Source organism: Chlorocebus sabaeus, chromosome X, assembly GCF_047675955.1.
Source record: "Chlorocebus sabaeus isolate Y175 chromosome X, mChlSab1.0.hap1, whole genome shotgun sequence".
Taxonomy (NCBI): Eukaryota; Metazoa; Chordata; class Mammalia; order Primates; family Cercopithecidae; genus Chlorocebus; species Chlorocebus sabaeus.
Genome location: NC_132933.1, coordinates 55,901,389 through 55,927,948, shown reverse-complemented (window position 1 = coordinate 55,927,948; position 26,560 = coordinate 55,901,389). Strand labels below are relative to the sequence as shown.

At 39.3% G+C, this 26,560-nt stretch overlaps 1 protein-coding gene across 1 annotated transcript in view; it reads left to right on the top strand.

The window, feature by feature from the left end:
• DIAPH2 (diaphanous related formin 2) overlaps positions 1-26,560 on the top strand; it is a 904,603-nt gene that overhangs the window by 564,691 nt on the left and 313,352 nt on the right. The gene's annotated exons all lie outside the window — the stretch shown is intronic.

Genomic DNA, 26,560 nt, shown 5'->3' with positions numbered 1-26,560 from the left:
CTGACCTCGTGATCCTCCTGTTTTGGCCTCCCAAAGTGCTGGGATTACAGGCGTGAGCCACCGCGCCTGGCCTATTTTATTTTATTTTATTTTATTTATTATTTTATTTTATTTTATTTTATTTTAATTTATTTTTGAGATGGAGTCTTACTCTATCACCCAGGCTGGAATGCAGTGTCTCAATCCCGGGTTGAAGCGATTCTCCTGCCTCAGCCTCCCAAGTAGCTGGGACTACAGGTGCACACCACACCTGACTAATTTTTGTATTTGTATTTTTAGTAGAGATGGGGTTTCACCGTATTGGCCAAGCTGGTCTCGAACTCCTGACATTGTGATCCACCCGCTGCGGCCTCCCAAAGTGCTGGGATTACAGGCGTGAGCCACTGCGCCCAGCCTTAACTTTATTTTAAATGTGAGAAAATTGAGGCTATAGAGGTTCAACCATGTACAGGAGATCACATAGGTAATATGTGTGGTTCATGAGGGTCAGAATTCCAATTTTGGTCTTTCTGACATTAAACCTTGTGCTTCTAACCGGTATTGTGCTGCCTCCGAGGTTAGACCTGTTTGAAAATCTGAGATAAGTTCTACATTTGTTCCCTGTGAAACTTTTTTTGCTTCCTTTTCAATCTTTCTCAAATGGGAAAAAAATGTTCTTTTTGAAAGGATTATAAACTGATTTAAAAATTAGCTGCTCACAGGCCGGGCGCGGTGGCTTATGCCTGTAATCCCAGCACTTTGGGAGGCCGAGGCGGGTGGATCACGAGGTCAGGAGATCGAGGCCATCCTGGCTAACACCGTGAAACCCCGTCTCTACTAAAATATACAAAACAAAATTAGCCGCGCGTGGTGGCAGGCACCTGTAGTCCCAGCTACTCAGGAGGCTGAGGCAGGAGAATGGCGTGAACCCGGGAGGCGGAGCTTGCAGTGAGCCCAGATCGTGCCACTGCACTCCAGCCTGGGCGACAGAGCGAGACTCCGTCTCAACAACAACAACAAAAAATAGCTGCTCACTTACACCATCTCCTCCAGAAAGCCTTCCCTAATCATAGCAATCAAAATTAATTTCCCTGTTCCCTGTATTTTTATAACATTTTAATACTTTGATTACTGTACTTGCTGGTTTGCCTATACTCTGTTCATGTACATATCTGTTTTGCATGCTGGTTTATGTACTCTTTTCAGATACAGATTCTGGTTCATATTTTGAGTACTTTACAACAAGCCTATAACAATGCTTTATAGAAAGTCAAGTGCTTAATAAATGTTTAAATAGGTTAGAGTTTATTATATAATAATTAATATACAACTTAACATTATGGCCAGTAAACAGAACATTAGCTTGTTTTTCTGGCGTAGCCTCAGTTTAACAGAAGAAAGGAGTCTAACATGTTTCAAATGTTATTCTTTTATCATGTCTTGATTTAAAATGCAGCTATTGAAAATTATGTCTTAACAAATTCTAAGATAGAAATCTAAGAATTTAGATGTCTTAACAAATTCTAAGACCCTGTCTGAATGGAGCATATTTTTAAGGGTCTGTTAGCACAGAAATTTTCTCTTTGAAGAGTTTTGCTTGCTTGAAATTCAGCCTGAAATTACATAGACTATGAGCTACATTTTTCAAACTTTGTTCAGGGAATTGATAGACATTTGGTGCATGATGCTAATGGTGAGAAGAGAATATATTGCTCAGTTAAAGGATGCATAAACCCTTTCAGGCCACAAGAGACTCATCCGGGAAATCATCTTTTTCAGAACATAAAACGGAACTTAATTTGTCTGAAAGAGTTAATGTACCCTCAGCCTGACAAATTCTAATCGCTCTCACTAGAAACTAAGTTTTAAAAGATGTAAAAACCTTTCTATGGGATTTATTCATATTGAGTAGAAATAATACAAAAAAGAAGCTTGAAAGAATAAATTACCCAATATGAATATGGTTTTTTGTGTGCATATGCACATAAAGAACATGTAGCATATGCACATGTCTATTCATAGATATAAAGCCATTTTGCTCTTTATAAGATTATAAATCGGATATCATACCAATGAATCTGTGAATTTGTTTTCTTTGCTTTTGTTTAAAATCTGGTAAAACTTTTCAATTATGAAGGCCACACGTGGTATGTTAAGCATACATAGTTTACATATAGGTAATAATAGTGATGTTAGTATAATTCCTCAAGTAATATACTCTGGTGCAAAATCTCAATCATGTACTGTTTTCATGATGCAGAAAAATATATCAGTATCTTTTTGTATAATAAAAGTCTGTTTACTTATTTCTAGTTAGGATGTGTTTGACATATAGCTTATGAAAATTAAGGCAAGTAAACTTGGCTTTTCATTCAATATTCCCTGTTCTTTTCTTCTGTTTTATTTGTTTGTTTGTTTGTTTATTTGAGATGGACATTCGTTCTGTCACCCAGGCTGGAGTGCAGTGGTGCCATGTCGGCTCACTGCAACCTCTGCCTCCAGGGTTCAAGTGATTCTCCTGCCTCAGCCTCCCGAGTAGCTGGGACTACAGGCACGTGCCACCATGCCTGGCTAATTTTTGTATTTTTAGTAGAGATGGGGTTTCACCATATTAGCCAGGCTGGTCTCGATCCTCCCGCCTCAGCCTCCCAAAGTGTTGGGATTACAGGCATGAGCCACCACACCTGGCCTTTCTTCTGGTTTTAAATTGCTTTACGAGATGAAGACTAAAAAAAAAATTACAAGAAAGTATATGAAATCATTGTTTAATAATCATGTAATCATGCTCTCTTTTATGTTGCAAATGTAAGATAGGATAATAATGTAGTACATTGTCTGAATTAATTAATGAAGTGAGGAATGGAAAAAATATATGACATTACTGAAAATTATCTAATTGAATTTTGATAATAGGATTGTATATATACTATATATACCTAGTAAGACCTATATTTATAGAACTGTAATCAATTTGAGAGGATCGTATCTCAGCTACTTATTTAAGGCTAAGGGATTCACTAATGGCAAGAATGGAAAAACAATGAAAAATTTAAAAAGGCATTATAGACAAGCTTTGCAGAAATCATCAGTGAGGAGAATAGGACCTAGTTACAAACTGATGTTGGCTGAGGAGACAAAGGGCATGAGTAACTGAGTTGACAATGGTTCTGAGAGGTAATGGTAACAACCCTCTTTACCTTATCAAAAGCAAATATCTAGTAAGTGGCTTTTCATATCTGCTAAGACATTATCAAATTTGTGCACAGCAATTCTGTTCAATTACTGATCTCTAGATGCCTTTATCATAGGCCTGACTTGGAACCTATATATAAAAGTACTTTCAAACTTTAATGTTCTTTCAGATGCCAAGTATTTTACTTAATCCATGTGAATGAAAAGATATTTGGACTGGGTATCCATTGAGTTAAGCTCTGGCCGTGATATTTGTGATCTTAGGAAAGACTGTTTACCCAGTCATAAAATTGAAAAAATAATACTTGGCTTGCCTACTTCACATAAATTGTTATTAAAATTAGGTATAATAGAGTGACTTTTAACATGCTTTGCAAAATGGAAAATGCTTTGTAAAACAGAATAACCATTTATTTATTTATTTTTTTATTTATTTTTATTTTTTTGAGACGGAGTCTCGCTCTGTCGCCCAGGCTGGAGTGCAGTGGCCGGATCTCAGCTCACTGCAAGCTCCGCCTCCCGGGTTTAGGCCATTCTCCTGCCTCAGCCTCCCGAGTAGCTGGGACTACAGGCGCCTGCCACCGCGGCCGGCTAATTTTTTGTGTTTTTTTGGTAGAGACGGGGTTTCACTGTGTTAGCCAGGATGGTCTCAATCTCCTGACCTCGTGATCCGCCCGTCTCGGCCTCCCAAAGTGCTGGGATTACAGGCTTGAGCCACCGCACCCGGCAGAATAACCATTTAAAATTGTCATTTATGTATCATTCTCCCCTAAACTGTACAGATAGGAAATCATTCTATCCCCCAAGGAAAATGTTATTTGTTTAAAAAAGAAAGAAAAAAGTTCTCTTTTTTTCCAATTTCATTTTATCTAACTTTTAAAACATTTTTAAGTTCTAGCTAACTTTGCTTTTTGTATGTAGACCAATAAAGGGTACATTTTTCAAAATGTAATGAATGCTTGTAGAGTAAGCAGGATGCTAACACCTCATTATTCAAGGAATATCCAGATGTTCAGTGTTAAACTTTGATTCCTTACTTTTTTCACTTTGGTAGGAAAGAGGAAGATGGAGCAATAGAGTTTGAAAATTCTTGCATACTCTATGAATGATGACATTCTATATGCTATGACACCTATAAAACAAGATTAAGGGGCCAGGCGCAGTGGCTCATGCGTGTAATCCCAGAACTTTGGGAGGCTGAGGTGGGTGGATCACATGAGGTCAGGAGTTCGAGACCAGCCTGGCCAAGATGGTGAAACCCCGTCTCTACTAAAAATACAAAAATTAGCCAGGCGTGGTGGCGCGCACCTGTAGTCCCAGCTACTCGGGAGGCTGAGGCAGGAGAACCGCTTGACCCCGGAGGTGGAGGTTGCAGTGAGCTGAGATTATGCCACTGCACTCTAGCCTGGGAGACAGAGCAAGACTCCGCCTCAAAAAAACTGATAATAAGATTAAGATATGTTTCCTCTTTTCAAGGAAGAATGTATTCAGAGAGATAAAACTGACAGAAGATAGCAATAAACAATACAATGTGATTTAATTGCTGAGTATAATGGAGGCTAAAAATGCAATAGACATTTTCGATATTCCTTACCATCTTCCCAAAATCTTTTTGGCCAGAGAGACAGCATTCTGGCTTTGGCCACGATTGGGAATGAACGTTGCAACTTTATTATTTGGTTGGAAATGTATTCTCAGTCCAACCAAGAGACCCAAATGAAAAGTTAAAAGATGGAAATGCATTCCGAAGCCAAATGGGAACAACTTGTATATTATCCTTTATTTTGAATTAACCGTCTCTCTTAACATGGATAATTAAGTAAGAACTGTGTATACCAACAATTTCTCTAGGTTCCCAAATAAGTTTATTTCCATGTTTTTATCCAGCATATATTAATTAAGTAGCTACTGCAGTTCCTAATACTATGCTAGATGCCATGGAACTGAAGCATTAAAATGAAGTACAAAGTATTCTCTTGGCTCTAAAGGAGCTTAACATTTAGCTAAGTCCATCCATATGAGAAATCCGTGGCTAAAAGGATGATGTTTAATAAAATGTATATGGCACTGTTATAAATGCATTAAGAGTTAACAATGCAGGGGACATTGTGGTGTCATGCAGCTTCATGGAGGAGGTGGCTTTCAACTCCTAATGAAATGTAAGCTCACTGTATGCACAAGTTTACAATGTTGGTTTTGTGGTGATCGTCTTTTCTACTCCCAGTGCCTGGCACTTTGTAGGGCTCAAACATGTCTGGTGAATGAAATAATGCATGATTTGCCTTTTATAGACATTTAACTTTAAGGTCATAGTTACAAAATATTTTGCTATGTCTTCTCATAGGTCATCCAAAATGTGATTCTGGTTAACTTTGAAATTCGTTTAATGTCCTTATTTAAACAAGCACAAACCCCTCACTAATTATGTCTGTATTAGATTAACGTGTAACGCTATTTTGCATTCCAGGAAATTGCCTAAATTGAAAAATTCTAGGATTAGGTTAAAGAGGAATTCAGAATTTAAGATTTGAAATGAACAGTCAACATAGGCATTATAGACCTTTGAACGTTTAAAAACAGGATTTTTTGGCCGGGCGTGGTGCCTCACGCCTGTAATCCCAGCACTTTGGGAGGCTGAGGCGGACAGATCATGAAGTCAGGAGATCGAGACCATTCTGGCTAACACGGTGAAACCCCCGTCTCTACTGAAAATACAAAAAATTAGCCGAGTGTGGTGGCAGGCACCTGTAGTCCTAGCTACTCGGGAGGCTAAGGCAGGAGAATGGTGTGGACTCTGGAGGCGGAGCTTGCAGTGAGCCGAGATTGTGCCACTGCACTCCAACCTGGGTGACAGAGCAAGACTCTGTCTCAAAAACAAACAAACAAAACAAAAACAGACAAACAAAACAAAAAAAAAACAGGATTTTTTTTTTTTTTTTAATGGAGTTTTGCTCTTGTTGCCCAAGCTGTAGTACAATGGCATCATCTCGGCTCACCGCAACCTCCACCTCCTGGGTTCAAGCCATTCTCCTGCCTCAGCCTCCTGAGTAGCTGGGATTACAGGCATGCACCACCACGCCCAGCTAATTTTATATTTTTAGTAGAGACAGGGTTTCTCCATGTTGGTCAGGCTGGTCTCGGACTCCTGACCTCAGGTGATCCACCTGCCTCAGCCTCCCAAAGTGCTGGGATTACAGGTGTGAGCCATCATGCCCAGCCAGGATTTTTATATTACTATGTTTTGTCAGTGATCCCCATATTATTGGGTTAAATAGCTTAAATTCACAGAGTGTATTAAAAATAATTAATTGTAATAGGCATTGAGATGCCATATGATGGCACATATGTGTTAGGTCATCCAACATATCTGCCTAAACTTTCAGATATCAGAACATAATTCACACAGGGTTTGCCTTCTGCTCTTTATTATAGCTCCCTTTCCCCACACATATATTTAGGCATTCTTTAATGCCAGAATTTGCCTTGTGTACAAAGCATTAAGACTGTGAGGTATACAAAAATGAGTAAAACATGAACTTTTCATTTCAGAAACAAGTAAATTAGAAAACAAAATCAACACCATACCCAAGTGATTATAAGATGACACGGGTATGATAAATGCCATATACATGTTGGTAATTTCATTCTATAAAATAATGAAACCTAGGATATCAATAGAGGTTTTCTGTCTGTGTTGAGTGTTCACATACATTGTCTTAGAAGTTCAGAGCAGTGGAAGGAAGATCACTTCTGACTGAAGATTTGGGGGAAAGTTTTATGGAGAGTTACAGTCCAGAGACCGAGACTCAGGGTCAATAAAGATAATAAATGTAGGCCGGGTGTGATGGCTCACATCTGTAATCCCAGCACTTAGGGTGGCCAAGGCAGGCAAATCACCTGAGGTCAGGAGTTTGAGACCAGCCTGGTCAACATGGTGAAAACCCGTCTCTATTAAAAATACAAAAATTACCCAGGCATGGTGGCACATGCCTGTAGTCCCAGCTACTCAAGAGGCTGAGGCAGGAGAATCACTGGAACCCAGGAGACGGAAGTTGCAGTGAGCCAAGATCCTGCCACTGCAATCCAGCCTGTGTGATAGCATGGGACTCTGTCTCAAAGAAAAGATCAAAAATCTGAGAAAACATCAAGTAGAACTCTTTGGCTGGAAGTAGTGACAGCTGTTACTAAGAAAGAGGGTAAAATCAAATTCTAAATAATTAAGAATATTGGTCTAAGGAGTTTGAACAGTATTTGGTGGGTTGTAAATTGCTGAAAGGCAAGAAACTCTCGTTCCCTCTTCTCCTTGCTTCCAGCCACCACATGGTATTTGCCTGAGAGTGATACTTGTTACCTGCCAACTACTGATCCAAGTAAGTACTAAAGTTAGAATTGTTTCCAGTATTAGAAAGGTATGTGTGTGCACCCACACTCGTGTGTCTGACAGGGCAAATGGGTATTTCTTTGTCTTCAATAATGCATTCAAGTGTTCTGTAGTTGAATTTGTAATACAGTTATAGCAACTTGCATTTATATAGTGTTTTAAAGCTTGAAAAGCTCTTTTATCTTCTCATGTCTAACCCTAAACGTTCTGTAGCAAAAATTATCATATTAAGTTTTTTGTGTTTGTTTTTTGTTTGTTTGAGATGGAGTCTCACTCTGTCATCCAGGCTGGAGTGCAGTGGAATGGTCTCAGCTCACTGCAACCTCTGCCTCTGGGGTTCAAGCAGTTCTCCCTGCCTCAGCCTCCCAGATAACTGGGATTACAGGCACCCGTCACCACTCGCAGCTAATTTTTGTATTTTTAGTAGAGATGGGGTTTCACCATGTTGGCCAGGCTGCTCTGGAACTCCTGACCTCAGGTGATCGCCCGCCTTAGCCTCCCAAAATGCTGGGATTACAGGCCTGAGCCACCACACCTGGCCACATATTAAGTCTTGTACCTACTTGATGTTGTTGAGGATTCATCCATTTCACAAATACTCACTGATTGATTCGTCGCTGTGTGCCAGGCACTGTGTCAGATACTTGGAACACAGTGGTGAACAAAAAAAATACAATGCTTACTGTCAAGGAGAGTTTAGTTTGCTAAAAGAGATAGACATTCAGCAACTACATAAGCAACCATGGCAGGTGATAAGGAAGAGATTTATAATGCCTTGCCAGTCAACAACCTAGTTACGAGGACTGCCCTCCAGAGAGAATAATACCTGAGCTGAGATCTGAAAGATGAATAAGAATTAATTCAGGGAAAAGGCGAAGAGGAATCTTTACCGCAGCCTGTTTATCTACAGGTGTTTCAAATGTTTGACAATTTGGTACCTTGGTTAGTTTCTTGTTTATGGTCTTACTGGATTTACAATCCTAGTGGAGTTTTAAAGTTGGAGTTAGAAATCTCTCAAATTGAGCCAAATCCTGAGGACATTTTATGTTTAAAAAACTCTGTTAACTTTTCTCCCCCAAAAGTTGCTTTTTTACTATTGGCTAGGAATTGAGTATGGATATTTTTGAAAAGCTATGTCAGATTCTGTGGAAAACCTAAAGCTCTATGAACCTTGTGGGAGCTGGAATTTTTCAGCTAAGAGGTTCGGATAGATTTAGGTATTTATCCAAACCGAACTTTTAAACCACCAGAGATTTGCCCATTACTAGTTTACATAGAGCTTAACTACAGTGGTTTCCTCTTTCAACATTTACTTTTTTTTATTTAAACAGCTTAATCGAGAGCTATAAAAACACTGGATCAGTCTTTTCAAATAAAAATGAAATGCAGCTGCCATGGGTTAGTCTTATAGAAGAAACCCTTCTGCCTGTAGGCAGTTTAGGTGTTAAAATGATAGCTTTTTAAATACCAAAAGATCTAGTTTTTGATTGCAAGGTCATATCTTTGAATTATTAGTTTATGAAAACCTGGCATATCTTTGAATTATAAGTTTATAAAAACCTGGCAATTCTTTTGATTTTAGTTACGTGTGCACGCGCGTGTGTGCACGTGCGTGTGCATGTGTGTGAAATACCAAGAGTCATGAGATTTACATTATTGGCTTGTTAATTGAGGGAAGAATTCCATAATTGTTTTAACTCAATCACACTGCACAAGGGACATTTTGCCTATTTGTTTTTCTGCACATATTTTATACGTCATTGTTTATGTTTGCTTAAAATGCCAAAATGTGCTTAAGTTACTAATACTAATATTTATCCAAAACTCTGGACTTACAACTGATTCTTCATTTTTTGCTTTTGTAAGTCATTGCTTTGCATTAACTCTTAATGTTATTGGGAATAAGGTGTTTTAATACTCATGTCCTTTAGAGGAAATAAAAACATCAACTTTCTTTTTTTATTTTTTGTTTTATTTTTATTTTTAGATATGAGGTATTGATATGTTGACCAGGCTGCTCTCTAACTTCTGACCTCAAGCAATCCTCCCATCTTGGCCTCCCAAAGTGCTGGGATTACAGGTGTGAGCCACCATGCCTGGCCTCAACTTTCAGTAAATTAACCTGGAACACAGTAAAGTCAGAGAAATGAAATAATAATTTCAAGTTATGTAAATAAGTACATTTATGTACAAAGGGATTGTATTAGGTGATCTTGAGCATCACTTTCAGCTCTAAAAAGTTCTTATATTGCCAAAGCTAGGTAGTGCATTCATCCTTGTTCTGCTCAAACATTAAATGCTTAAATGTTGAATTAATTTCCTCTCTGATTCATCACACCAGTATTGATATTATAATATTGTGACATTCCTACTAGTCACAAATTCATCTATTCATTCAACAAATATTTATCAAAAAAATTCATCAGACATCTACAATGTGCCAAACCCTGTTTTTTTTTGTTCCAGTGGAGATTCAGTGATGAGAAACTGAAATTTTTTTTTTTTTAAAAAAAAGGCCTTTGGCATATACTCTAGTGTTGTAGAGCGTCAAAAAAAAAAAAAAAAAAATGTAGTATGATATCAGACAGTGATAAGGAAAATAAAGGTGAGTAAAAGAATTCATTAAAGAATGATAGTGACACTTATTTTTAAAGTTGGCCAGGGCAGGACCCCTCCAAGGGAGTAACATTTAGGCAGATATTTGAATCAAGTGAGGAGATGATTTGCATGAGTAACCGAGGGAGCTTTCCATGAAGAGGGAACAACTAGTGCAGAGGCTCTAAGGAATGAGCATGAGTATAAGCATGCTTAAGGTATAACAGGAAAAGCAAGACCAGTGGCTGGATTGCAGCAAGTGAGGGAGAATGTAGAAGAAGCAAGGCTAGTTCTGATGTGAAATCATGGAAGACATTGTATAAGGGAAAGTCATTAGAGAATTGAAAAGAGATAATGACACTTACAGGGGTGAGGATGACTTGATGAGGAAGAAGGGAGGTTGTCGGGGTGTTGAATCAAGAGTTTGGTTTGAGAGGTGGGAAGTTTGAGATGCCTATTAGGCATCCAAGTGGAGATGTAGGTATGTGAGCCTAGAATATAAGGGTACACATTAAAGATAGAAATTTAGGAGCCATCACCATGGAGATTGTGTTTAAAGCCATTAGACTGGTTAAGGTTACCTAAAACACATGAACAGACAGAGAAGAGAGAGGTCCAGGGACTCAGGTCTGGAATACTCCAACATTTAAAAGTTTGGAAGATGAGAAGAATTTTAACGAAGGAATAGGGGAACTTAAAAGGTATAGCTTGTGTGGTAGGAGGAAGCCAGAAAATTCTGTTGGCCTGAGAGCCAAGTGACAAAAATGTTTGAAGAAGGATCTTTTGAATGGGCTCTGTGCATTGATTAAAAAGGTATTATATGTAAGGCATTAAACACAGAGAGCAGAGAGGAGCTAGTGACTTCAGAACCCTCTAAGTATTTTATTGACAAAATGTAGACTCATATCATGCATCTATTCTTTTACTTTGCTATTTGTTAGGATAGCACATGCATTAGATTTTTTTTTTCCCTCTATCATAGCTGACTCTCTATTTCCAGATCAATCAAAAGGTCCCTATTAAGTTGTCAGTTACATCACAGATAATTGCCATAAGCCATTCATTTCATGTTTTTAGTATCCTGTGCAATAAAAGGCTATGAAACACTTTGAACAGGTATTCAGTGAAATCTCAATTATCTGGAATTCTAGTAAGCATATATCCATTTATAGATAACCAGGATTTCCCAAATTTGAGCATTAACCATTTGAATGCTAGAATTTATTTTTAAGGAAAAGCCTTCTAAAGTGCATTATTATATTGAGCACCAGCCATGCGCTAAACATTTTATTAGGCGCTATAACTGTATATTCTTATAGCTTATAGGCCTTTGTAAATAGAATGTTCCAACTTTTATTTATTTATTTATTTGTTTATTTATTTATTTATTTATGAAACAGAGTCTCGCTCTGTCAGCCAGGCTGGAGTGAGCACAGTGGCATGATCTCGGCTCACTGCCACCTCTGCCTCCTGGGCTCAAGCGATTCTCCTGCCTCAGCCTCCTGAGTAGCTGGGATTACAAGCATGTGCCACCACACCCAGCTAATTTTTGTATTTTTAGTAGAGGTAGGGTTTCACCATGTTGGCCAGGCTGGTCTCGAACTCCTGAACTCAGGTAATCTGCCCACCTCGGCCTCCCACAGTGCTGGGATTACAGGCGTGAACCACCGAGTCCGGATCCAGCGGTTGTTTGTTTGTTTGTTTATTTATTTATTTATTTATTTATTTGAGACAGGGACTCACTCTGTTACCCTGACTGGAGTGCAATGGTATGATCACAGCTCACTGCAGCCTCAACCTCCTGGGCTCAGGTGATCATCCCACCTCACCCTCCTGAATAGCTGAAACTACAGGCACGTTGCTACCACGCCCAGCTAAGTTTTGTATTTTTTGTAGAGATGAGGTTTCACCATGTTGCCCAGGCTGGCCAACTGTAATTCAGCTACATCTTAATGATCTTAGATTATCATCAGTTCCTCTCAGCTGCTTTAGAGATATTTGTCTGATAATGCAGTATCATATTCCTAGAAGGCTTTTTTTTCTCTATCCTGAAACTTTATTTTATTTTTTGCTTTAAGAAGGTCACATAGGTGCTCTATAGGCACAGACGATTGTTTGGCCCCTTGTGTGTGAATAAATGCACATATGCCTCTTCTCATCTTTTCAGTCATTCTGTGTACATATATGTCTCACAGAAATACTCATGCATAGACACAGACACACACACACATGCTATATATTTCAGGGCATTACATTGAAGCAAATGTGGCTATCCATTTTCTTGCTCACACATACACACACATGTACACATGTCTCTGATGCCATTGGGGCACCTGCTCAAGTGGTTAATTAGCCTTTGCACAAATATATTTTAGAAAAGTTATGTGGCATCAAGGGCTACATTACTGTTGGTTCTCACAACTTCTCACCCTCGAGGAATTCAGGGATGGCCAATCTTCTCCTTAGAAATGACTTTATTTGGCCGGGCACAGTGGCTCACGCCTGTAATCCCAGCGCTTTGGGAGGCTGAGGTGGATAGATCACAAGGTCAAGAGTTCAATACCAGCCTGGCCAAGATGGTGAAACCACATCACCTCATCTCTACTAAAAATACAAAAATTAGCCGGGCGTGGTGGCAGTCACCTGTAATCCCAGCTGCTTGAGAGGCTGAGGCAGAGAACTGCTTGAACCTGAGAGGCGAAGGTTGCAGTGAGCCAAGATCACGCCACTGCATTCCAGCCTTGGTGACAGAGGAAGACTCCGTCTCAAAAAAAAAAAAAAAGAAATAAAAGAAATGACTTTATTCTCTGTTGTCAGTATATGCTAATCCTGTTACTGCATTTAATTTCTGCAGGTGTTAGTCTACTATTATTTTTGTTCCAATATCTCATCAAGTCAAATAAGCACAGAGTAAGAATTTCAAAGCTGGAGAGGGCTGACAATAATGGAAAACAGAAACATACTCAAAATATACTCCTCTCTCGGTATGAAGCTGGGGCATTGCATGACCAGTGAGGAGTGGTACTTTAGTAGGATTGCTCTGCCAATCTAGTCATTGCATGCAGAATGAATTTAAAAAGGGAGAGACTGAAAACAGGAAAATCAGTTAAGAAAGTCAAGTATTTCCTATGTGCCAATCAGTGTTCTGGGCCTTCAGTCTGAGAGAGTAATGAGATGGATGAGGTGCCTGCTGTCATGGAACTAAAATTTCCTTGGGCATTGGTTTGGGATTCAGTGCTATGTTGCGCTAAGTGCTATGGAAGGAAATAAAACCAGGTTATGTGATGGTGACTGGGGAGCCACTTTAGGTTAGGAGGGCCTTTTTGTCGTGGTGACATTTGAGCTGAGGACTGAAATATAGAAAGATTCCAGACATGTAAAGATCTAGTTAAAAGCATTTTAGCAGAGAGAATAGCTTGTTCAAAATTGTATGGAAATGTACATAAACTTAGCGTATTCAAGAAACAAAGAGAAGGCCAATATGGCTGGTTGTGCGGTTAACCAAGGGGAGATTAGTATCAGATGAAAACTGAGAAAAAGGTAGGGACAGATCATGTAGGTCCTTGTTGGCCAGGATAAGGAGTTTGGAGATAACTATACTAATCCAAGTGGTCAGTAATATTATTCTCACTATTGAGTTGAATTTTAACTAGACAATTCTCTAAATGAGTTAGTCAGCGTTTAAGAATAACCCATGCTCACAGCATCATTAAATGTTTACTGTTAATTCTCACTGCTCTTTCTCAGTTTCTTGCAAGGCATTGTTACAAAACTAATTTATCACATACAGGCCTAGTTGGGGTTCTTAAAAGAACATTTCTTTTTCTCGTATGACAGTACAGAACATGTGTGTGTGTATATGTATATGTCTGTGTGTATACTTGCATGTACTATATCTGAAAAATACTTTTATTCTCATTGACCCTTTGTACATTTCTCAAATAATAATAGTTTAACTACCCTTGAGACAGAAACTGTGTTAGATGCTAGAGATCTATTGGTGAATAAGTCATAGTACTTGTCCTAAAGATTACAATATAAATAATATATTCTTTTGATCAAGAAAGCTTTGTCCACAACTTTGAAGAAACAAATACTGGCTATTCTCCTTTATTATTTTATACAAATTATTATGTTTCATAAGGATTCATTGCCAGCATTTATTTTGTTGATGGACTTTGAAAGTAGGAGTTTCATTAACTCTCAGTTTGGACAGTATTATCTTTACATGCAGTTAGTGCAGTGACTGTCATCATCCTTATTAGAAAACCACCAGGACATCTGGCAAGATGTCTAATATAAAGCAACTATGTTATCTATTTCCAATCAAATGATTCTTTGGTGCTTTGATGTCCTGTAACTTCTCCACTTATGTAATTATCTGCCATAATCTAATTTGTAAAGTGGGGTAGGAGAAAAAGAAAATTTAGAAAGAAACACAGACCACAAACCCTTTATCCTGGTAGAACATCTCATATTTCAGTTTGCAGTTGTTTTGGTAAAGTATAAAACAAGAAATATAAATATAAATATAATTTTTAATTTTTACTGTGGGTAGGATTTTTTTTTTTTTTTTTTTACTAACTCTGGCTTTTAATTGCCTAATCTATTTTGGCTTTACCTTTAAAGAAAAATTACTGCACTTTGCTGCATCTGTCAAAAATGACAGGATAATTCTTTGAGTCAAAACAGGGTACATGAAATGTGATTTTTGTTTATTTTCTGAAGAAGAGCAGAACTCATCTTTTGACACATCCTTTACTGTGGTTAAGATTCCATGGCATAGAACAGACTGCTTATTTTGAGGTTGCAAAGTACAGCTAATCTACAAGAATAAGCTTTCTAATATCTTCTATCAAACCAAGAAATGATGTGTTTCACCGGAAACATGCACATATAAAAGAATTGATTTTCTTACACAGGATACTGCCACTTGGACTGTACATAGAGTTGATTTGTAATATAAATTAACTCACCAATTATCGATTGTTCCATCTGACTTTGCACACATTAAGAATCTGCAAAGAGTTTCCGAGTTATCAATAATAAGAAAGCTGTGTATGAAATGTAATGGGATGCGTCAGCTGGATCTGAGTTAGATATTGCTGTAAATGTTGCTCAGCTTTGCCATCTGTCACATATTCTTTTTGCATAATATTTTAATCCATTAAAATGTGTCTTTTTCTTTAAAAAAAAAAATTAGCTTACTTAGGTTACAATGAGAATCCTTTAAGAAACAGTCAGTGACCACTGACCTTTCCATGTCTTAAGTTATTTTGTAACTGTTTTTGCCTTTGTGCCCCCTCGTTAAGATGAATAATGACAATCCTTAGAAATAGGAAATGCCAAGCTCCCGGTTGCAATGCTAACAAGTAGGAAGTCCCATTAACTTTTTAACTTCTCAGACAAGAAATAAATTTGGACATGAGACATTATTTCTGAAACTACTTGTCCTCAGGAGCAGTGATTGAATGAACTAAGGACTTGCTTTCACTAAGTGGAATGGAAAACTCATGTCACAGTATGTCAGTTTCTGCCTAATGAATGAGATATTCCCTGGGGAATAAATTAGGTGCCTCACATACATAACTCTTTTAGGGGACCCAGATCTCGTTGATTTCCTTTTGTGGAATAGTACCCACGTGACTTATAAGACTCACTGTACAACTAAACTGATTGATTTGACCCTCATGAATAGTTTTGTCACCTGGGAGGATTTGGTTCAAAATGGTCTCCACCCCTTAATAAGAAAGTCAGCTCTTTGCTCCCTGTTGGCTCACTGCTCTCAGGCCACTAAATGAAAGGCACTTGGGTGTCATTTAGAGCCATTTACCAAATGAACTATCTTGGCCTGAAAAAGTTAAGCACTGTTGGGCCTGGCAATTTACCATAATCAAAGAGCTATAGCAGAAAATATGCAAGATCTGATTTCTGGCCAATTTGTGTTTTTCCCGTGTTACTCTTGGCAGATCTCTGTTTTGAGTAGCCCGCTCTTCTACTTCTCTCCATGTTATTAATTTGTAAAGTGAAACAAATTACTGACCCTTGAATTGTGCTATTACACATGCTTGAGTAATTTTATTTCATTTGCAGAGAATCGCATTTCATGTATGTATTATTTATACTCTACCTACTTCCCAAACAATGTGTACTGGCTTATTTTAATTCTAATTCAAATCATCTGAGTATTTTTCCAAGTCCTGTCCTGAAGAAGACTTGTATCATCACACATCATTTCACATTTACTGTGCTATGGTGATATATTGATTATGATGCCATTTCTCTGGCCACCTAAAAATGACTGTATTAACAAAACATCATGCCTGCAGTCTAATATAACTTCTTTTGTTATGGTATGGTCTATTGGGAAAGAACATGCAACTTACAGTTATGTGCTTAGTTCTACCATTTATGTGACCTAGGGAAAGTCATTTGCCACATCTTGCTCAAGTTTACTCAGTTTTAAATATAGTTGTTAATGCTTACTCCCCAAACCTTTCAAGGTTATGGAAATAAATGCAGTAAATATTTACCGCATATAAAATGTTTGTGAATTCCCATATTTCTCCAGTTAACACCAGGAAGAACAATTGTCAGCTGAATTGAAATGATCAAGCAGCGCTCTTGTATTCAGGCACTGTTCAGACAAATGAGGGACAGAGACATGACAAGAGAGAGTTCCTATTTTGAGGAACCACAGTGTTGTGGTGAAAAAGCCCGGCGCACAAACAATTATAAAATTCCCAATGGGATACGTGGCCCAAGTGAGGTATGCAAGTGTCATAGCTGACAGGAAGAGGAAGCAATGAACTCTGACCAGGGAACTGGGGACTAAGTGAAAAATTAGGGTAAAACAAGATAACATGTGGGAAATTCCTTCAGAAACACTCTGTGGATACTAAGACACAATCTTATCAATGTCATTTATTTAACAAACATTTATGTATTATTTACAATTTGCCAGACAATGTTCTAAATGTCTTACGATAGGAAATCACTTAATCCTGTTCATTCAGGTCTGTTTGCTGCGAAATGGAGTTCTAGAAGCGCTAAGAAAATTGTAGATACAGAGACTCCTTTGTCTTCTAGTAAGGAGGAAGCACACTGGGTCAGTTGACATCCACGTGTCTGTAAGGCAAATAGTTAGAAAAGTATATAGCAAAAATAAATGAATGAATGAACAAACTAAGGAATAAAGACACAATGAAGGAGATACTATTTTTTTTTTCTTTTTTTTTGAGACAGAGTTTCAGTCTTACTGCCCAGGCTGGAGTACAATGGCACGATCTTGGCTCAAAGCAACCTCTGCCTTCCGAGTTCAAGTGATTCTCCTGCCTCAGCCTCCCGAGTAGCTGGAATTACAGGCATGTGCCACCACACCTGGCTAATTTTGCGTTTTGTTTTGTTTTGTTTTTTGAAACGGAGTTCTGCTCTTGTTGCCCAGGCTGGAGTGCAGTGGCGCATTCTCGGCCCACCACAACCTCCGCCTCCTGGGTTAAAGCAATTCTCCTGCCTCAGCCTCCAGAGTAGCTGGGATTGTAGGCATGCGCCACCATGCCCCACTAATTTTTTTTTTTTTTTTTGTATTTTTAGTAGAGACGGGGTTTTTCCGTGTTGGTCAGGCTGGTCTTGAACTCCTGATCTCAGGTGATCCTCCTGTCTCAGCCTCCCAAAGTGCTGGGATTACAGGCGTGAGCCACTGCGCCTGGTTAGTTTTACATTTTTAGTAGAAATGGGGTTTCCCCATGTTGGTCAGGCTGGTCTCGAACTCCTGACCTCAGGTGATCTGCCCACCTTGACCTCCCAAAGTGCTGGGATTACAGGTGTGAGCCACCATGCCGGGCCTTGAAGGAGTTACTATTAACTTCATTTTACATGAAGGGAAAACTGTGGTACAGAGGGACTAAGTTTCCCAAGGTCACACAGCTACTAAGTGGCAGAGCTGGAGTTTGAACCAAAGAGTCAGGCTCTAGAGGTGGCACCCTTAACAAGGATGCTATACTGTTTCTCCCATCACCCATCGACACAGAAGTGGACATCTTTGTTGCTGGAATCTAGTGCTGGAATCCCTTAGTGGTCCTTTTGATCTCTGTTTGAGTACCTATAGAAACGACAAGGACCTAACCAGCTCTTGAAACAGCCAGCTACATTTTTGGACGGTTGTAATTACTGGAGAGTTCTGAATTTGAGCCAAGATCTACTTTTCCTGGAACTTCCACTCATTGATCCTATGTCTGCTTTCTGACACTACACAGACTAAACCTTCTTCCACATAACGTGAAAGTATTGGAAAACATCTCCCATGCCTCCTGCTTGAATTCCACATTCCCATATAAAAAGAAAGTGGCATTTGAGAGCAATTAGATTTCATTATTCAATTGAGCATTTATTTATGGGGTGCCTACTGTGTGCAAAATGTTATACAATGTGCTAGCAATCTCAGAGAAAATGAATAGCACCAGATTCACATGTACAAAGTATGTACTCTGCACTAAGCTATTCCACTGCTACCCCCAAAAAAAATGTGCAATTATCATTTAAGATACAAACTAATGAATAGAATTATTGCCTGCACTTATTTAAATCAGGGTTTAAATAAGCAGTGTCTTGCTGGGTGCACCTGTATACATGTCTTAATTACCCCACAGGATTACAAACCTGTGGGCAGAAACTGCTAATGCAGCCTTGTATTTCATACTGCACCTAGCACAGGTTCTTTGGCAGAGTAAATGAGCAATAAATATTTTTGAATGAGTGAGAGAAATGTTGTATTCATTAATGCTGTCCTTCAGATAATTGCTCTAAATGATGTTCTCATGTGATCATAACAATAGCAAATAAATTTTACTTTGCTGTTTGAATTTCTTCAAGTTTTGTGTGCCACATTAAATAGCACTAGAGAAGCTAATTTTCCCAGAAGAAATGTCGTAGTAAAATGTTGAAAGACAGCAAGGTAATTCAACAGCCAGAAATACAGGGCTTTATAGTATTGATCAGTCTTCAACTCTGTTTGAAAAGATTCACTGTTATCAAATGAGAACCTCTCTGCCACCATGTGAGCCCAGTAAAGGCATTTTCTAGTTACCATCCTGGGGTGCTCCTTTGGGACCAATTGTTCTAGTATTATTATTATAGTGGAAAATGCAGCAAAATCATTGAACCCTGACCATTCAGTTGGCCTTGGTATAGAGCATCACACAGTTAAAGAATCAAGTTCAGATCAGATTTTAACCCCACCACATTACTGTTTGTTCTGCTTTTTGAGGAGGATGCAATGGGTGTATATATATATACATACACACATACACATACACACACATGCATACAGACATATATACACGTATACGTATACACACTATGTTTTATATGTTCATGGAAAATATGTATTTCCATTCTGTAGTCTATGAAAACTTGTATGAATGGGACAAGGTACAATATACAATAAAATAACACATGGCCATCTTAAAAACTTTTTGAGTGCCTATTTGTGAACAAGAAACCTTTCTGCCGTCTCATCTGGCATAAACTTAACGTCACGCATTTAGTTGTGCTACCTAACATAATTAGCCCTGATAGAAAACTTTAATGGAAAAAAAAAAAATTCGGCCGGGCGCGGTGGCTCAAGCCTGTAATCCCAGCACTTTGGGAGGCCGAAGCGGGTGGATCACGAGGTCAGGAGATCGAGACCATCCTGGCTAACATGGTGAAACCCCGTCTCTACTAAAATATACAAAAAACTAGCCGGGCGAGGTGGCGGGCGCCTGTAGTCCCAGCTACTCGGAGGCTGAGGCAGGAGAATGGCGTAAACCCGGGAGGCGGAGCTTACAGTGAGCCGAGATCGCGCCACTGCACTCCAGCCTGGGTGACACAGCGAGACTCCGTCTCAAAAAAAAAAAAAAAATTCTTTTTTTTTTGAGATGGAGTTTCACTCTTGTTGCCCAGGCTGGAGTGCAGTGGTGTGATCTTGGCTCACTGCAACCTCCGCCTCCTGGGTTCGAGCGATTCTCCTGCCTCAGCCTCCTGAGTAGCTGGGATTACAGGTGCTTGCCACCACGCCCAGCTAATTGTTTAGTATTTTTAGTAAAGACGAGGTTTCATCATGTTGGCCAGGCTGGTCTTGAACTCCTGTCCTCAAGTGATCCATCCGCCTCGGCCTCCCAAAGTACTGGTATTACAGGCTTGAGCCACCAGGCCCAGCTAAAAAAAGAAAATTTTAGTGTAGCATCAAATCTTAAAAAATCATTTTAAGATTCAGTTTTATTTGTGTATTTATTTATTTATTTATTTATTTATGAGATGGAGTCTCGCTCGTCGCCCAGGCTGGAGTGCAGTGGCGCGATCTCGGCTCACTGCAAGCTCCGCCTCCCAGGTTCATGCCATTCTCCTGCCTCAGCCTCTCGAGTAGCTGGGACTACAGGCGCCCACCACCACGCCGGCTAATTTTTTGTATTTTTAGTAGAGATGGAGTTTCACCGTGTTAGCCAGGATGGTCTCAATCTACTGACCTTGTAATCCACCCGTCCTGACCTCCCAAAGTGCTGGGATTACAGGCATGAGCCACTGCGCCCGGCCTCAGTTGATTATTTTATTAGCCAGGACCTCTGTGAAATGACTCTAGGATGAGAACTAAAATATAATGGAATGGGAGAGGTTCATTCATTATGTTAGATATTTTGATAGTGCTAGGCCTTTAATTAATTAACATTTCATTAATCTGTGAGGAGTACCAGTAAACAGCACTTTAATTAAGTTCATGGGTAATACATTAATAGGTGTAGAAAATACCAATGAAGACAGGAAAATAATTCAAATAGACTAGATAATTTATAACATATAGGAAAATAACAGGAATTCCATTGGCCACATGCATTTCCCTACTCAAGCAAATAAAAGGCAGTATTCACTGCATACATGGGGTATAGAAAATAAACAAGTACAATAAATAAATATGCTTGTCGGCTGGGAGCGGTGGCTCATGTGTGTAATCCCAGCACTTTGGGATTCCAAGGCAGGCAGATCACCTAAGGTCGGGAGTTTGAGACCAGCCTGACCAACATAGAGAAACCCCGTCTCTACTAAAAATACCAAATTAGCCAGATGTGGTGGCATATGCCTGTAATCCCAGCTACTTAGGAGGCTGAGGAAGGAGAATCGCTTGAACCCGGGAGATGGAGGTAGTGGTGAGCCGGGATCGCACCATTGCACTCCAGCCCGGAAGACAAGAACGAAACTCCACCTCAAAAAAAAAAATAAGAAATAATAAATAAATATCCTTGTCAACAATATAATGGCTACAAGAAGCAAAACCTTCTGTTTCTGGTGGGGCCTCTGAATATATTTCTACATATAGAAATGTAAGAATACAAGAAATACATACAAGAAATATCAATAAATTTTTATATATTTTGGCTTTATGCATCTTAGAAACAAAATGATTATATCATCTGAATGGCAGGGCTAGTGAAGAACCTGCACTTACTGATTGCAAACTACTGGCCAGTTCCTGTATGTAGGCATGATAAATACATTAAGTGTTTTCTTTAATCTTGTCTCTTTTTATAAGTTCAGATACATGAAAATTTTGAAGATTTCATATCCATTAAGTGGTAGAGCTGGATTTGAACCCAGATCTTTCTATGGTACTTCCAATAATGATATGGACGATTGCATGATTTTATGTGTGAGCATATGTTTGTAAAATAGGTTTGGATACATTTACCATCAACTAAATGGTATATTAATCAGTGATACTCAGATACTTTTCAGTAAGTTTCAGTTTAAGGGGGGGATTTTTACATTTAAAATGGCTCCAGGAGTCTGTTTGACTAATTAGGCCACCTGGGGTCTCGAATAATAGTTATTTTAGGCTTCCACTGAGTCAGTACCCAGTTACACATGGTGTTTGACATTGGTCATTTTAATGAATACTTGAGCCTTAGGAAACTTTATCCATTATGACAATAGTTTTATATATCTACTCTTGGTCTTGACATCAGTCCCAGGCAGAAGTAGAAGTGGTCATCATCAGTTTCCTTCTAATGACTTAAACTAAATGCAACCTTGAAACTTTAAGAGTAAATAAAACTAGCGGGGTGTGTGTGTGTGTGTGTGTGCATGTGTGTGTGTGTGTGTGGAGAGAGAGAGAGGGAGAGAGAGACAGACTGGAATCTGTTTTGTTTTTCCTATCTCTAAAGTGCATGAATTAAAAAGATACTGAACATACATCTTTGAGTTTATCAGTTCATCAGGAACACATTTTTAAAAACCAGAAGGACTCTGGGTAAGTACAACCTGTTTTGGTTATAAAAAACATAACTAGCTGGGCACAGTGGCTCATGCCTGTAATCCCAGCACTTTGGGAGGCTGAGGCAGGCGGATCACGAGGTCAGGAGTTCAAGACCAGCCTGGCCAGCATGGGGAAACCCTGTCTCTACTAAAAATACAAAAATTAGCTGGGTGTGGTGGCATGTGCCTATAATCCCAGCTACTTGGGAGACTGAGGCAGGAGAATCGCTTGAACCTGGGAGGCGGAGGTTGCAGTGAGCCGAGATCACCCCACTGCACTCCAGCTTGGGCAACAGAGCGAGACTCAGTCTCAAAAAAAAAAAAAAAAAGTCATATATCTTGTTGGCAGTGAATCAGTAGAATCATGTCAGCGTATAAAGGACTGTATTTTTTACCATCATTTTTCAGCACAAGTTTTTAAAATAATTTTTTAAAATTTTATTTGTGTTCATTCCTAAAGCTATATGTGATAGTAAATTTGTAAACAAAGTCAGGACTTATTTTGCTAAGTTACCACAGTGCAGTCCTTACATAACTAAGCAAGACACCTGTTTATTAGTCACAAAGTTCCAATCACATCTCCTTTTTCACTTCTAAGAGATGGAATACCACGGTGAGGTTCCTTTGCTAAGCACAGAGAGGGAAACAATCCAGATTTCTAAACTTCATAGCTAAGCAACATTTACGCTTTCAGAAATGACCTCAGAATCCTTCTCAACACAGCATTCTAGGCAGCCTTTATCAATTGCTTCGAGTTGTAATGCAAGCTGAAACATGCTTATCTCCTCCAGAGTTTACCACTTAAATGGCTCATCATGAATGAGAATTGCCTTTAGTCATGACTCAGTGTGACATTAAGTAGTTTGGACATAAATTATTTGGAATATGATAGATAGCCTTTATGTGAGAATTGTACCTGAAATATATAAATTTTGCTAGGTGCATTCCATAGAATAAGAAAATAAAGTGACTAGATCTTCAAGGTACTGAAGTTAGAAAAATTGATTGAAATGAAACTGTAAGAAATGCCTACATGGTACAATCTATGATCATCTAGAACTGTTTCTGCTAGTAAATGTTAGCTACTTTATCATGTGATTAATTGAAAATGTTCTTTAAAAAACACCACAACTAAACGGGCATGTGGGACCGGGAGCGGTGGCTCACACCTGTAATCCCAGCACTTTGGGAGGCTGAGGTAGGTGGATCACCTGACGTCAGGAGTTTGTGACCAGCCTGGCAAACATGGGGATAACCCCATCTCTTCTAAAAATTCAAAAAGTAGCCAGGTGTGGTGGCACGGACCTCTAATCCCAGCTACTCGGGAGGCTGAGGCAGGAGAATCACTTGAACCCAGGAGGCGGAGGTGGTAGTGAGTAGAGATTGCACCACTACACTTCAGCCTGGGCGACAGAGTGAGACCCCGTCGCAAAAAAAGAAAAAAGGAAAACAATTTTAAAAAAGACACTGCAACGGGGTGCCTTTCAAATATTAGCTAGAATGCTAGAGGAATATATCAGAGGAGAGAAAGCTCACCCCTAGAAGAAAATGTTAGGTATGGCTTCATAGAGAAGGTTGCATTAATTTTAGGCCTTGAAAGATGGGTAAGATGGTAGGCAGAAACAGGAACAGGGTCCACATTCCTGTACAGACTGTATAGAGTCTTTTGAGCCAGGGTAAGGAATCTCAAGGTATGTTCCCCGAAGACCTAGCTGAGTTAAGAGTACCTGGTAAATCCAGCTAAATCCTCTCCCAACACCCCTTCCCACCGGATTTGGGAGCTATCCTTATGCCTCCCATTCCCATTCTTACGCTGTTCCTCAATCTGAATGTTGATTGTCAGGGAACTCCAATATAATCCATGCTATTACTTAGCCCAAGTGGGAATAGTTTGTAGAAATGACTATAGTCAGTTGAACATTTCCATTCCAAAAATATGGATTAAGAGCCATGCTTCTCTATTTTTAGCATTCCTCATTCTAACTCCTTGAAAAGAAGAGTTTTTGGTTTTTTGTGGTTTTTTTTGTTTTTGTTTTTGTTTTGAGATGGACTCTTGCTCTGTCACCAGACTGGAGTGCAGGGGTATGATCTCAGCTCACTGTAACCTCTGACTCCCTGGTTCAAGCGATTCTCCTGCCTCAGCCTCTAGAGTAGCTGGGATTACAGGCACCCGCCACCACACCCAGTTAATTTTTGTATTTTTAGTAGAGATGGGGTTTCACTATGTTGGCCAGGATGGTCTTGATCTCCTGACCTCGTCATCCGCACGCTTCGGCCTCCCAAGGTGCTGGAATTACAGGCATGAGCCACAACGCCCAACCAAGAAGAGCTTTTTAACTAGAGATTTTAAAACAAATAGACTTTAATTTTTAGAGAAGTTTTACATTTACAGAAAACATGAGCACATAATACAGAGTTCTTATTATCCCCTCTCTACCTCTCAGTTCACCTCTCAGTTTCCCTATTATTAATATGGTACTTCTGTTGCAGTTGATGAACAAATATTGATATATTAACAAACGACTATAGTTTATCTTCAGGTTCACTCTATATTTTATACATATGTGGGTTTTGACAAATGTATGTCATATATCCACCATTATAGCACCATACAGAATAGTTTACTGCCCTAAAATCCCCCATGCTCTACCTTTGAATCCCTCCTTCCCTCCCCCTAACCCCTGGCAACCACTGACCTTTTTGATGTTTCCATAATTTTGCTTTCTTCAAAATGTCATATAGTTGGAATCAGACAGTCTTTTCTGATTGCCTTCTTTTACTTAGCAATAGGCATTTAAGGCTCTTCCATGTCATTTTGAGGCTTGATGGTTCATTGGTTGTTATTGTTTAATAATATTCCGTTATCTGGATGCCTAGAAATAGCCATTTTTTTTTTTTTTTAAATAGCTCCAAGACATGTTTCTATTTGACTTTGCCCCAGCACAGGTTGCATCATATCAGTATAGTAGAATACACTGTTATAAGAATCACAGATACTGAGATAAGGAAGGGTCTGCAGCACTGGTTCTTCCAATAGCATGTGTGTAGAAGGATGTGAGACAGGCAGGCTTTCAGGCACCTGAAGGACGTGTCTGTGGTTTGCAGCTTACTGAGTGCCTTTAACAAAGCAGTTCACCACTCTAGACTTTGGTTTCTTCATCTTGCAGACAAAGGGAGGTGCTAGATGAGTTCTGAAGTTTCTCTGAATTCTCAAATTTGATCATCTACTCTCATCTCTTGGTTTAAAAGTTGAGAAAAGAAAGCCTGGTGAAGTTAACCGATCTGAATAAGAGGAAATGGCAAATTATTAGCATTACTTGGACTAGAAATCTAGTCTCTAGATTTGTTCTAGCATTTTTTCTATCATTTCAACCTGTATGCCCTGAGTTTTCGTGTAAGAACTTATTTTTCTTAAGAACTCCAGATTAAATTTTTTTTTTTTTTTTTGAGACGGAGTCTCACTCTGTCACTCAGGCTGGAGTGCAGTGGCGTGACCTCGGCTCACTGCAAGCTCCGCCTCCCGGGTTCACGCCATTCTCCTGCCTCAGCCTCCCGAGTAGCTAGGACTACAGGAGCCCGCTACCACGCCTGGCTAATTTTTTTAAATTTTTAGTGGGGACAGGCACCTGCCAGCTCGCCCAGCTAATTTTTTGTATATTTTAGTAGAGACGAAGTTTCACCGTATTAGCCAGGATGGTCTCGATCTCCTGACCTTGTGATCCGCCCGCCTCGGCCTCCCAAAGAGCTGGGATTACTGGTGTGAGCCACTGAGCCTGGCCTAAATTGATTTTTTAAAAAAGAAACCTAGATTGAAAGTCACTGAATTTTCTTTTTTTGAGGTTTTTTTTTTTTTTTTTTTTTTTTTGAGTCTTGCTCTGTCGCCCAGACTGGAGTACAGTGGTACAATTTCGGCTCACTGCACCCTCCACCTCCCGAGACTGGGGCGATTCTCCTGCCTTAGCCTCCTGAGTAGCTTGGATTACAGGTGCCCACCACCACGCCCTGCTAATTTTTGTATTTTTGGTAGAGATAGGATTTCACCATGTTGGCCAGGCTGGTCTTGAACTCCTGACCTCAAGTGATCCACCTGCCTTGACCTCCCAAAATGTGAATCCTTTTTTTTTTTTT